The sequence below is a fragment of the Dreissena polymorpha genome, chromosome 6 (assembly GCF_020536995.1).
Source record: "Dreissena polymorpha isolate Duluth1 chromosome 6, UMN_Dpol_1.0, whole genome shotgun sequence".
NCBI lineage: Eukaryota > Metazoa > Mollusca > Bivalvia > Myida > Dreissenidae > Dreissena > Dreissena polymorpha.
This window is the reverse complement of record NC_068360.1, coordinates 24602044-24616762: the sequence shown is the minus strand read 5'-3', so window position 1 is coordinate 24616762 and position 14719 is coordinate 24602044. Positions and strand designations below refer to the sequence as shown.

The following is a 14719-nucleotide window of genomic DNA, read 5'->3' as shown; positions in this document are numbered from 1 at the left end:
TTACAGTATTCAATAAGAAAAGATGCACACTAGCTACGTAAATAATAACAATCACAGTAGTAAATCAACTCGGAATCTGTAGATATTAAACCAATCAATACAAACTCAATCCTGGTCATGTATTTAAATTGTCATGAAAAATCACTGTTTAAATGTGAACGCAACGTACTCTGAACAGCAGTATTATACGGTATTATGAACCATTATATTAAAATCTTTATTACGTTATTTGGTCGTTAAGCACTGTATTAAACCTGTTAGTTGCAAAAGCCGTGAGATAATTGGGGCATTGAAAGAAAGCAAACTGTTGTTTTTGAAACGGAGAACACGAGAATCAGACCTGCGTTTCGTACGACGATCATTTCAACTACCGGCACGTAAGAATGAAAAACATATATGGCAAAAGAAATGCTTTTATCAAGTACTTTTAATGCACACATTACACGAAAAATCATAATCATCTAGCGATTTATCTTGTGGCACAGAAACGCAACTTTTATGAAACCATTCTTTGCAGGTATCACATTGAACCATATCCTCGACGCAATCAGGCAAATTACAAATACAATAGTTTTTAATAATAATAGTTTTACAAAACTTTTGTCGTCGTACGCTGATTGTTTTCTTTGTCAATGGGAATTCGGTCATTTTCATTAGGTATTGGCATTCCGATGGCAAGCATAGCAGCGATAATGTGATAACAGCGCGTTGTTGATGGACAATTACATTTTTCGTTCGGAAAGAGTGTCACAGAATACTTATCATTTTTGGAACCTTTTACCATGAAAGCGCCCATTTCTGGTACTAAAACAATACCGTTATTACTGAGTCTATTTAATGCCAATGAATGTTGAGTACGACTTTGTGTTTGTAATTGATCTGGGACATCGTTTGCGACAATGTCTTCCGACGTACAAGGAACTGAAGTAGGCTGGTTTAAAGAACTTACGTTAGCTCTTACTAAATCTATGATCTTATCCGGTTGACAACATGCTTTAGGAATTTCTACTGTGTCGGGATCTTGTTTAGTGTAATGGAATCGCGGTAGTAAGTACCATTCAGTTTCGCCACAAAAACCGCGTATAAGTTCGGTTACTTTGTTCCATTGCAAGTAGTTAAAAAATAAAACAATGCTATCAATTTCTCTCTCTTTAAAATCAACAAGTCGCTTAAGTTCCGCGTTAATAGATTCTGCAGCGTTGTTTGTAATGCCCGAATACGGATTGTAATTGTCATATTGTTCGAGAATCCATCTACCCGCGTGCTCTCTTATTGTTTCGCTTAGATTTTTATCAAAGTATTCTACCATCGGTTCACTCCATGTTATTTTTAGCTCTTCATACTTTAGATTAAAGTGATCAAGGGATTCGCAAGTTAACAGAGATCTAATATCTTTATCATAAATAATTTTGTCATCCGCTTTAGCGCCATGATTCGTGAGCCAAAACTTTAAATCTTTCAAGATATGATTCCAACAAATCAAAACTTTACTGTTCGGAAGGCAATTCTTAAGAGCGTTTACGCTTCCTATTTCTCTGTCCATAATCACGCAAAATTTCGAATTAGCCATCTTCGGAATTTTAGATTTTATTAATTCGAGAAACTGTTCGTGGCACTTTTGAAATTTCCTTTCGTGAATCATGAATGCTAGTGGTATAATTGGTTTTTCTCGGAACATCAAATGCTGAAAAGATATTACGGATACGTAGAAATCGTCCGTTTAATAGTCACCAAGCATTAATTATATCGAAATATAAATGGTATACATTTATTTGAAACAGTCAATAATATATACTACATTTAACAAGGAAGTTTCAAAAACAATAGCTTCAACATTTTTCACACTGACAAACGGACGACTTGTTGAAGCATTTCGCGCTGCAATGATGCGAGTTGAATCGTTCGCGTATAGCTTTTATAGAACCGACATGTCCGTTTATTAATTATTAAGAAGTTAATAATTTGTCATAAAACAATTAATGAAGATCCCATTACGTATGGAAAACTTATTGCGCACACAATTATAGGAAAAAAACGTAAACCGCGCATATATGATTATCATACCTACATGTATTTAAACATGGTCGTACGAAACAATGATTAATTGTACACCAATTCTTTATCATGCAATTTTTACAAGAATCAAATGTTTATTTATTTTCTACTTTAATAAAAATTTACCAACATTTTTAAAATTTGTACATGAGTTACGGTTCTACATTAATTAGTTAAATATTAAATTGTTTAGCATGAACAAATTAAAAAAATATCTATTTAAGTATTCCATACTACAGCCTTATCTCTAGACAACCCCTATCAGTACTAGCCTTATCTACTCCTCGATAATCAGTGCCCTCATCAGCTCTGAATGACTGACAGATTATCGGTTTATTGTAATTTTAGTGGTGAGAATTAGGGTATTGTTACTGATTAGGAGACAGCTGTTTTCAATATCTTTCATAGCTCATTATAAGTAAAAAATATAAGCTTATACAAAATTTATAACAATTAAATAGAAATTAGAATACAAATAATTAAAAAACAAAAAAACATGAACGCACAAATAGAGCTCTACATAGACTTTCCACTATTATAAATCAACACGCGAACCATTACACGTATTTGAATTAATAATTGCAAATTACATATTTTCCAATATTGGTTCAAAATACTTGAATCGAGTGATAGAAGTATCACAAAAACAAACATGCATCTATCATTCAATTTAGTTTATTTGATTATTGCTTTGCTATTTTAATAATTGTTAGTTGTATATAAGACCTTTCACACCTATTGCAAACATTCATATAACCCGTGAAAAACACCGACCACAAGTGTAACAGAGCAATTAAATGTGACAACCGTTTATTCAGATAATTAACAAAGGACATTATTATTATTTTTACTTATAAACTTCTTATAAACTTCTGATCATATTACATCCTTCATCTATTTCTATATATTTTTTCGAGGCATGCGTGTTGACTTCGAAAAGTGCGAGTTGACCAGAAATGCCGTGCGACTTGACCAAAAAACGTGCGAGTTGACTACCGTGCGAGTTGACCGGCACCCATATATTATACATTTAACAAGGAAATTGCAAAAACAATAAAAGATAAGATAAGATAAGATTTATTTTGAGTCGGCAAGGGTTAAACAACAAACATAAGCTCAGACAGCTTGTACAACCGACTATAAAACATGATGAATAAGAAATAACAAGTGTATAAAAGCTGAAAGACTGGAAACAATTTGTTCTACAATTAAAAGGCAGATATACATATAAATATATAGCATGATATTACAACATCAGATATGGTACTAAAAAATTTAGATTTGTTTACATTAAAAGTCAGATATTTTTTTAAGAGAAAGAGTAAAATATTAACTAGACACAGCATGCAGAGCATAAAAAACATATCAAGCATAAAGAGCATACATAGCATGCAGAGCATACAAAGCGTACGGAGCGTACAAAGCAACCAGAGTATACAAAGCGTAGGGCACATAAAGTATACATAGCATACATAGCAATTCAACGCAAATAAAGCACATAAAGCATGCCAGGCATACAAAATATACTAGGCATACACAGCACACAAAAATACACCTAGCAAACAAGGCATATAGAGTATATAGAGCAAGAAACACATGCAAAGCACACAAAGTATACATGCAAACAATTCATAAAGTATATAAAGCACACAAAAACATGCAAAGCACACAAAGTGTACAAAGCATACAGATCACACAAAGCATATAAAGCATATAGGGCCTACAAAGCATATATAGCATGCAAAGCACACAAAGCATACAAAGCTAAGAAAAACACTAACAGCATATAACATTTAAGTAAAAATAAAGCATATAGAGCATGCTAAGCAACCAAAGCACACAAAGCTAAGCAAAACTGACACTATATAACATTATAGCAGAAAATGTACTTAAAACTAAGTGATGTGATGATCCCTTGCTGTGGAAATCCCATTCAGTCTACAGCATTTGCACCTACAGATTTTTCCATTCCATGTCCCAATTAAAGTTTTAAATTGCGAAAAATTTGTACATTTTCTAAAATCTTCTGGTAGGGAGTTCCACAGCGAGGGGGCAGCATATCTAAAAGAATTTTTACCATATGTTGTTGTGCGTACCTGTGGTATCTGTAAAATATTGGTATATCTAAAATTTATGGTTGACTGTCTCTTAACAATTAAATCATTTAACAAAGGTGGAGAAATTTCATTTATGATTTTAAATGTTTCAATAGCCATTGATCTTATACGTCTTATTTGCAAGGACGGAAGGTCTACCTTTTGTAAAAGATCGATATATTGAGTGCTATAGTCGTTGTATATAAAACGAATTGCCCTTTCTTGAATTTTTTCCATCTTTTTAATATTAGTTTCTGAACAGAAATGCCAGGTCATTGGGCAAAAATTAAAATTTGATAATACAAAGGTATGGAAAATTAAAAGCAATAGCTTCAACATTTTTCACCCAAGTAACAGTTCAGATATGTCATCAAAACTATATGGGCCTTCGTCTCAATTATGATCCAATTAACGGGTATTGCCAAAGTGTTACACAAGAGAGTTGTCATGAGATGTCATGAGGACCCAAGCTACCACCCCTGCAAATGTGACGATTGCATCAAATGCAACTATTAATTTTGCTTTAAGTTGCAATATTAATAAAATTCCTATTAAGATGACAGTACGAACAATAAACAAGTGGTGCCACTTAACAATAAAACATCAGTGCATTTTGGAACGGATTTATATTTTTAATTATACAGCCTGTTAATAAATTTTTGTTCGTATATATGGAGGAATGTGTAATGTTGATATTAGCCTGCTATACAAAGTAAGTTATTGTTTGTATGATTTCCGTCATACTTATAAATTGTGGTAATTTAAAGACGAACTTCTAAAGTATATCTCCAAATTAATTTAAAAATGTTTCATAACAATATGGTTTTATTCACGCACAAAAGCAACAACAGGTAACGTTAACTCACCTTGCAGGAGGGCACGATTTCAAAAAACGACTCCTCTTCACACAGATCTACCGTTGTGAAACCGGAGTATGACAATGTTATAATGTCCTCACTTTTGAGATACTGGTGCATATACTTCACCTGGCTGTGTCCGAAATCAAAGCCATTCTTTTACACTCACTAGACGGCACACGAAAACACTATAGGAACTATACACACAAAAAGAACACAAAATTACAAAACACTTCTTCCAAATATCGCAATAAACACACACACAAAAACTGTTGAAAAACACGAAAAAGCACTTTACACACAACACACACAAAACACGTATTCCAAATATCACACTAATCACTGACAGCACTGATATTACAAGTAATAACAATGATATGAAATGGATACAAAAAATCGGATATAAATATACGACTAAGAATTACTCGCTAAAATATAACAATTTCTTTAACAATATGTGTGAAATTTCATTCCTTAAGATGCAATTTAAATAACTTTGAAGTCAAGATTTGCATTATGTGTAATGTAGTTCGATTTAATGGTGTATTGAAATATATACAATAATGATAATAAACAGTAGCAGGCAACAGGCATCAGGTTGATAAGAAGATCTGCTTTATTGAACGTGAATATCATCAAAAAATAAAAAGTGTTCAGAAATTATAAATTTGCACAGTATCATTATCTAGTGTAGTTTAGTGAAGTGTAGTCTGGTGCAGTGTAGTCTAATGTAGTCTAGTCTAGTATAGTGCAGTCTTGTCTAGTGTAGTCTAGTTTATTGAAGTCTAGTATAGTGTAATCTAGTGTAGTCTAGTGTGATCTAATCTAGTCTTGAGTTGTTGTGGAATGACATTAGACTATTGGTTAGCATAAAGAGTCTGACATACAATTTTCCATTGTGTTGCAGTATTTTGGAAATAGGGTTTTCACCTATTGATTTTGAAAAATAGGGTGATTTCATTCTTTAAATAGGGTGAAATGAATTATAGAAATGCATACCTTAAAATAATTGCTGCTTTACTTCTGTTGAAGCTGCACACTTGTATTGATTCAATTACACTGTCAACTATCAAAATTAAGTTAAACAAACTGATGTTTCATAACATCTGTAATCCTTGAAACTGCCCATAATATAACCTTTAAACTTTAAAAAGAATCGATAACATGAATGATTCGGCACTTATTGGCTCTTGCTTTCTTGGTTCAAAAAAGTTAGCGATCGAATGATATTTTGGCGCAACAATCGCGGGCGTCTTTCGACCTCTCTTAGACATTTTTATTTCGCATTGTAATGGAAACTAAAAGTACACATGCTTTAAAAATACATGCACAATGAGCGGCGGATTAAGTCAGATTGAAAACGCATCTATGTCGTCGTACATAGTTTGGTCAGACGCTTAATTGAACTATGATATTTATTCCGGAGAGAGTTTGAATAACTTTGACTGATTTCCTGTTCCGTCATCCAGTCGCTTGCTGAATAAAAGCGTCGCCGCATTACGCTAAAGATCCCAAATAGAAATACCGAAAATGAGCAAAGCATTATCGAAAGAAGCTATTAAATTGTGCGCATCGAATTTGATGAATTTGCGTAAAAGTCAAATTGGTTGCGTTTTCAATACGCCTGATATTGTATTTCTTTGCGTTTTAAAACATTTTAATAGGGTGAAATACGCAGATACGCAGCTTATCTGGGGCACTGACTGTTGCACACATGATTCCAAGAAGGCAGACAATGAAAAATAAAATAAAATGCTCAGCATAAATGATAATTAATGACTGACATCATATAATAAGTATGGATTTATGAAAAGAGTGTGTCCTTTAAGTTTAACAATTAGATACAAATAACTATTTTTATGAAAAATGTATACATTTAATGTCACAGAACGAGTGTTTATAAATTGAATTTCAGTCTACTCACGAAAAGAGATGCAACATGGTTTGACTTGTATGTAAGTGGATCTTTGTATAATCAGATTAATGTGCATATTCTGATTTATTATATGTTTGTCACTTTATTCTGTTTTCTGTACAACTATGTAAGTGAATGAAAGAAACTAAAGAGTAAAAATATTAAATTGATAAATTGATCTCAGTTAAATACATCAATAACACTAAAGTATGTATGTTTACTGGTGTAAATATATTGCCTTTACGATTTTGTTTCGTACATGTTTTAAAGTTTACTAAAGATGTCAATATAAATTATGTTAGCCTGGAGGGGAGGATAAGTTTTGACCCCGGAGGTACAATTAGAACAATATTCGTGATGAACCACAGGATGATGACTCAAAACAAACATAAAACCCCTGACCATTGCGGTTTATGCGAAAAATATTAATCAAGTTATTTACTATATAAGTCTGTATTAAAGATGTCAAGTTTTTACCTCAAGGACATTATTTGAACAAACTTAGTTGAGGACATTTGATGATGATGCACACCATAATATGGTACGACCCTTATCCTTGCTGTTTCAAAAAAGAAGATTGTTAAAATTATTAACCATACAAGTCTCTATAAATAACGCGAATCCTTAGACACAGGTAGTATTGACCCGAGGGGTTCATGATATGAACAATCTTTTTAGAGGACCGCTAGATAATATTACACACCAAATATTAAATGGTTGTGCCTTAAATTTTAAGAGAAAAATCATTTTAAGTTATTTCCAATAACAGTCTACATATATAACAAATGTGAACCATGAGGCGTTGCCATGTTTTAACCCAAGGGGCATGATTTGTAAAGTACTACGAGACGATGTAACACACCATAGTTTAAACCTCTGATACTTGCTATTTTAAAGGAAAAGATTTCTTAAGTTTCCACGTTTAATATGTGTTTTAAGATCTGATGACTTCGTTAATTTTTCTGAAATTCTTTAATTTTATGTGTGTTTCATGCTGGCAGTCTTTAGTTCCGATGTTTACAAATATCAATTAAAAGCATTTAATGACAAACTTCAAAACATGCCAAAATCTGTAAAAACAGAATGATTGATATTTGTAGGTAAGTTTAGTAAGCCATTACAAGAAGATGATGATAAACATACATCTACAAAAAGAACATTTGTGCTAATGTAATAATAAAACTAATAATAATAATAATACTTATAAAAATAACAATAGTACTAATTATAACAATAATAATATTTAATATAGATATGTTAGTTATATGAAGAATAATGATGTTAATGATAATAGAAGCAATCATTATCATCATTGTCATAAGCATTTCAATCATAATTACAACATAAATTATCGTAAGCATAGTCATAATTCATACTCATAAGAATCATATACAATGTACATCATCATGATCATTAAAATCAGAATAATATAGGACTGTTTTACCTTCTAAAGCAAGGGCCTTGTAAAGATCCCTTCCCCCAATAGAAAGGCAGGCCCTTTCCCTAAAGAGAATTTCTTTAAATATTGCAACCTTCCCCAAATTTCAAGCGTATTTGGGTAACTTCTTCCCTTTTGTAAGTTTAATCGATATTTTTCCCCAAAAAATGGAAGCCAAGACCCTTTTTACCAAATCAAGAAAATGAAGCCTGTAATCAGAATCATAATAGTGATCTTTATATTCTTTGGTATCATACATATAAACATAGGCCAAGTCTTGTGTAGTGAAAAATCTTTATAATTAATATAGGGAATGTCAACCAATCAATTCATGGATAAACAGGGGGTTTTCTGCTGTGTAAAAAAAGGCTTTAAAACGGACCCGATCCCAAAACAAACGGACCCGATCCCAAATCGGAATAGTAAAAAAATATCCCATATCCAAAAATATATATTTACATTTTTTTTGTAATGAAGCGTCTAATGATTATGATATCCCAATTTTATTTCATAAACATCTAACAAAGTTTATAACTATAAAAAAAATCCAAATTGGCTTGGTAAAGAGCTGGCATGTCAATATTTTTTTATAAAATCCCAATTTGGTCCATTTTGTCGATAAAATTTTCCAAAATTTGCCATTTTATCGGTATAAAAAATCCCAATTTGACCAGACGCCTTTTCACAAAATGGCTAGAAAAAAAACTTTGCATAAGCATTTCAATATACTATTACCATATTTTCTTGATTATAACACCGGATATTTGACCTCAGAATTACATAAAAAGTTTGGAACCAGTTTTAAAAGAAGGTCTAAAAATTAATCTACTAGTTTTTCAAAGATTCCTGAAGGTTAATGTTCACGAATACAATCATAAGACAGCTGAAAATAACAGTATACGCTCTATTTGTGTATAAATTGCTTATGTAATATGTATGTTTTGCTAACCTCAATATTTTTATATAAAACTTCTAATTGCATTTTAATCTTTATTTAAAATATGCATTTAACGATATCAGAGTTAAAAACAAAACAAAATTGTGTCCATGAACAATATTTGTGAAGTAAGTTAGACAACTCTAAAGATAGTTAGCATTGCCTCTAATCTAAGAGTCTTTGAATTACTCCCCTTTACGTAAACTAGAACACTTTTGATTATGCCATGAGTAGTCAACTAAAATACTAAGGCAGCACAAGATAAACAACTCAAAATTGGGCAAGTTTACCAAACTTGCAATATCATATTATGACACATTTTGCAAAAAAACGAGAGTGGTAGCAACGGTTTTCTTAGTTTTTACGCGATGGACAGTGGTAATAGATTTTTTCTTACATTTGGTGACCTAGTTTGTGGACGCATATTTTAGAACTCGGCCTAGAACATTTTTATATAAATAATCTTAACAACATGTTAACAACATATTGATTCTTAAATATGGTATCTTGAGTGGTAGCACGTTTTATTTAAGTTTTACCTGCTGACCTGGTTGTTGGCGTATGTGACCCAGATTCATACTCGGTCAAGATATTGTCTAAATAACCATTTAGACGACATTTTACCATGATTGAGTTTAAAGTGGCTTCTAAAGTTGTAAAAAGATTTTTCTAAGATTTGACCTGGTGACCTAGTTTTTAAGCATTGTAATTAGGCTTAAACTTTTTCCAACTAAACATTCTGATCAAGTGTTATAAAGATTGGATGAATATTTATGTTCTCTAGGGATGTTTCAAGGTTTTTATAAGATTTTACTTTGTTGACAAGTTTTTAAACGCACTTGACTCAAATTCGAAGTCGGCCAAAAAATGTCAGGATAAACATCTATACCAAGTTTCATTAAGATTGAGTTACGATTGTATTGTAACCTGTACTTGCCCTCCTACCAGGGAAAATGTTTGCAATACGTCTGGTCTCATGATAGGCCTGGAATCCCCAATAGGCGGCATAGTGCATGTGCCCGCTGTTTTTAGACTCCCTACGAAATTTCTTAGCGGGATTACAAAATTACAGCTACCGCTTAGAAAATTTGAAGCGAGTTATGTCGAGATAAAAAGCGAATATTAATACGAAATTAACGCCAAATAATTCTTATCATGAGATGGGGGTTAAACGTGTTGATGGTTGATTAGGTGCTGTTGTATAAAAGGGGCATTCTCATAAATTACTTTCGTGTTGATTGACCTGAACCGAACCATGATGCAACTCTGAATACAGTGTACAGCAGCAAGGCATGGAAAGTGGTCGATGCAACTTTGAATACAGTGTACAGCAGCAAGGCATGTAAAGTGGTCAAAGTTGAATACAGTGTACAGCAGCAAGGCATGGAAAGTGGTCAACTTTGAATACAGTGTACAGCAGCAAGACATGGAAAGTGGTCAAAGTTGAATACAGTGTACAGCAGCAAGGCATGGAAAGTGGTCAAAGTTGAATACAGTGTACAGCAGCAAGGCATGGAAAGTGGTCTCCCATCCTTCTAAATTGGATCAATCTATTTCCAAAATTAGGGATGTCGATTATATTTATTTCTATATTTATAATATTTCTTACAAAAATTCATTTAAGCAAACAGCGCAGAGCCTAATGAGACGCCGCATCATGCGGCGTCTCATCTGGGTCTACGCTGTTTGCCAAGGCCTTTGTGTTAGGCGCTAGGCATAAATGTATTAAGGAGAGCGAGCAGCCTAATACATCTGAATACATACAGGTTTTTTGTGGCGCATTAATACTAATACCATGCGATCGGAGCTATTTTTATTGTTTGCGAATGCAGAATCTGGATGCAAAGTGGTTAAATGCAGTAACGGACTTTTTTGTTCGGTATATAATGTTACCTATGGGGCGAATTACAGAAGGCAATCGCTTCAAAAACCGTTCCTTTTATTTTATTCTTGTTTTTTTTAAGGGAGCTATTAAGTTTCAACATTTACATTTATCAATTTAAAGCATTTAGTAATATTAATTGTGATCTTTTCCGTTTACGGAACTCGAAATAGTCCTTAAGAATTCCACGCAAAAGAAGAGTAACGAGACAAAATATCGCTTTACGCCTCTATTCAAATTTAATCAGCGTTCCAAATGTTACACATTCAAGTAGAACACAGACGGTTGTGTTCAAACTACAATTCTGGCTTCATCACTGTAAAATACCGAAAACAAAAATGGCTGCCATTTTGATTTTACAGAATGTGTAGAAACCTACGTGAAGTTGTGTAGATCTTCTAACCATGTTTATTTTCGTAAAGTTTAATTTGCTTCTATGACGAGTCAAAATTCTGGACACATTTCTTCATCGCCATCCATCTTTTCCATTTTAACGCACTGGATGCAATCAGGCGATTCTTTGTGAATAGACATTCTTTGATCGACTGACAAAGGAACGACTTATTCATCAAAGAAATTACCCTTTTAACTCAACATCGATTTCCTTAGAACAGTTAAAGAACAATTCACTGATACTCTTCTTAAATTTAATCCATCAATTGTTCAACAAAACATCGCGTTATTCGAGTACGTTCGACATTTTAACGAAATCGAAAATGCAGTCTCACCAGTTTCATTCCAGTTTTATATTCCAACACTGTTATTCATATTCATAATCCATCGTAAACACATACAATAATCGTTCGATGCTTAAAAAATAATTAACTGTTAAATAAAAACCATCCAAGTCCGATTTGTTGTTGTCCTTAAATCCAAAGCGTCTAGCTTGTTTCGTCATTTAAATAACGTCACATGAGATACGTCATAAATTGCGTAATCAATTCAATGAAAATATAAGTACGGAAAGCTGGTTCTTCATAAATTTTAGTAAAGGACCAAAATAGTATGATTGTATGACTCAAAACCTGTGCCCATCTAAAATGTAGTATAAAAGAAAGATATATATTATAGACGTTAAATACTCGGCTGAGCCGGGCCGGGTAGTGATAATCTGCCTCAGGTCGCTAAAGCCCTCGGGCCGTTATGCTTCCTGCGGGCCGATTATCACTGCTCGGCCCGGCTCAGCCGTGTTTTAACCTCTTAATAATCCATCGCAAACACACACACTCGTTAACTCGTCCAAAGACTGCGTACCCAATGACCTGATTGACGCAATCAGGGGTGAAAGGCCAAAAAAGTAGTCACTATGTTCTAAAAATAACTGTGGAATAAACCTTATCTAAAAATAACCGTGGAGAAAACCTTATCTTTTCTTTATGAGACGTATTTGTTCTATAAAATCATTTAGCTGTGGGATAAAATACGTCTCATAAAGAAAAGATAAGGTTTTCTCCACGGTTATTTTTAGATAAGGTTTATTCCACAGTTATTTTTAGAACATAGGGACTACTTTTTTGGCCTTTCACCCCTGATTGCGTCAATCAGGTCATTGGGTACGCAGTCGTTGGACGAGTTAACGAGTGTGTGTGTTTGCGATGGATTATTAAGAGGTTAAAACACGGCTGAGCCGGGCCGAGCAGTGATAATCGGCCCGCAGGAAGCGGCCGAGCAGTGATAATCGGCCCGCAGGAAGCATAACGGCCCGAGGGCTTTAGCGACCTGGGGCAGATTATCACTACCCGGCCCGGCTCAGCCGAGTATTTAACGTCTATAATATATATCTTTCTTTTATACTACATTTTAGATGGGCACAGGTTTTGAGTCATACAATCATACTATTTTGGTCCTTTACTAAAATTTATGAAGAACCAGCTTTCCGTACTTATATTTTCATTGAATTGATTACGCAATTTATGACGTATCTCATGTGACGTAATTTAAATGACGAAACAAGCTAGGCGCTTTGGATTTAAGGACAACAACAAATCGGACTTGGATGGTTTTTATTTAACAGTTAATTATTTTTTAAGCATCGAACGATTATTGTATGTGTTTACGATGGATTATGAATATGAATAACAGTGTTGGAATATAAAACTGGAATGAAACTGGTGAGACTGCATTTTCGATTTCGTTAAAATGTCGAACGTACTCGAATAACGCGATGTTTTGTTGAACAATTGATGGATTAAATTTAAGAAGAGTATCAGTGAATTGTTCTTTAACTGTTCTAAGGAAATCGATGTTGAGTTAAAAGGGTAGTTTCTTTGATGAATAAGTCGTTCCTTTGTCAGTCGATCAAAGAATGTCTATTCACAAAGAATCGCCTGATTGCATCCAGTGCGTTAAAATGGAAAATATGGATGGCGATGAAGAAATGTGTCCAGAATTTTGACTCGTCATGGAAGCAAATTAAACTTTACGAAAATAAACATGGTTAGAAGATCTACACAACTTCACGTAGGTTTCTACACATTCTGTAAAATCAAAATGGCAGCCATTTTTGTTTTCGGTATTTTACAGTGATGAAGCCAGAATTGTAGTTTGAACACAACCGTCTGTGTTCTACTTGAATGTCTAACATTTGGAACGCTGATTAAATTTGAATAGAGGCGTAAAGCGATATTTTGTCTCGTTACTCTTCTTTTGCGTGGAATTCTTAAGGACTATTTCGAGTTCCGTAAACGGGAAAGATCACAATTAATATTACTACGCAATGTTTGATTCAGCAATTTTAATGTGTTTTTGCTTATATTTTATAAATTAAAGACTACTATTTATATTGCATCAGAAATAAATTAAATAAAAAATAAATATTGTTGGATAAATAGAATACTATGTTAGTGTGATTGTGTACTTAAATTTATCCCACTCGTCTCAGAAAGGCTTACAAGGCTCGGCAAGCCTCGTCGCCATGTAAACCTTTCTTCACTCGTGGGATAAATTTAAGTACACAATCACACTAACATAGTATTCTCTATTTCTCGACAAGGAAAGCATTAGTTTTGACAATGGAAACTACAGCTGGAAACTTGCGCGAAGGTCGGTTAATTTCAACTTAAAAGTGACCGTGAAAAAAGACATTGAAAAACAACACAATAGTAGCTTTGATTTGTCTCAAGTTCTTTAAAACATATCGTATGACATGCCGTTTTTATAGTTTATATGAATTCAGCTTCGAATACTCTTAAAGAAAATATCTGGTTATGGGGGTCCCTTTGTGAAAAATGTTGACTTCTATTGTTCTACAGTTAAAGATTTTACATAAGGATTGGAATTGGTATATTGTGACCTCCATTTGCGAATTAGAAAGCACACATCCCCAATGTGCTTGCTATCAAATATAGTCCGCGGAAGAATTAAATTAGAAAAAAACAAGCTTAATTTCTTGCATGACAAAATATCGAAGTTTTAAGTTTATTTAAAGTTTTTTAAGTTCAGTATTAGAAACAGTGTTTTTCAGTGTAGCTGTTTATCCCAGCTTTATACCTTAAATGACCTTGACATAACTCCAGCAGACCCGAATGAATACATTCAAA

The 14719-nt window shown here is 33.4% G+C and overlaps 2 protein-coding genes across 7 annotated transcripts in view; one reads left to right on the top strand and one right to left on the bottom strand.

Annotated features, from left to right (window-relative positions):
• Positions 1 to 12168, bottom strand: part of LOC127834731 (xylosyltransferase oxt-like) — a 43721-nt gene extending 31553 nt beyond the window's left edge. The window contains exon 1 of the mRNA XM_052360762.1: positions 11909 to 12168. The gene's annotated coding sequence lies outside the window, so the exon portion shown is untranslated. The remainder of the gene's footprint in view (positions 1 to 11908) is intronic.
• The window catches only part of LOC127834725 (deoxyribodipyrimidine photo-lyase-like), a 137685-nt gene that overhangs the window by 73180 nt on the left and 49786 nt on the right, over positions 1 to 14719 (top strand). The window lies entirely within an intron of this gene.